The following is a 376-nucleotide window of genomic DNA, read 5'->3' on the forward strand; positions in this document are numbered from 1 at the left end:
ATATATATATATATATATATATATATATATAAATAAATAAATAGCTCGCAAACTGTTGATTACAACAATTGTTAATAGGCGAATAAATCAGCACTATAAGACAATAATGAATTAAATATCGCATTACCATTATTGGTCCAGGTTGTAAACTTTTTTTTATAATGGATAGTGTCTGTGATAATAGCACCCAAATGCGTTGGGAATACTCCATCTAATATTTCTACTAATTAAACTCCCAACCTCCACCATAACAAAAAATATTAAATAGAAATATACACCATACCTTAAAAGTTCTTAAATAGTTCTTACTCCCAACCTCCTCCCTTTCTCCTGAAGGTATATTCAGGTGAAATTTATCATAAAACAAGTATTTGAA

The sequence above is a fragment of the Limulus polyphemus genome, unplaced genomic scaffold (genome assembly GCF_000517525.1).
Source record: "Limulus polyphemus unplaced genomic scaffold, Limulus_polyphemus-2.1.2 Scaffold775, whole genome shotgun sequence".
Lineage (NCBI taxonomy): Eukaryota > Metazoa > Arthropoda > Merostomata > Xiphosura > Limulidae > Limulus > Limulus polyphemus.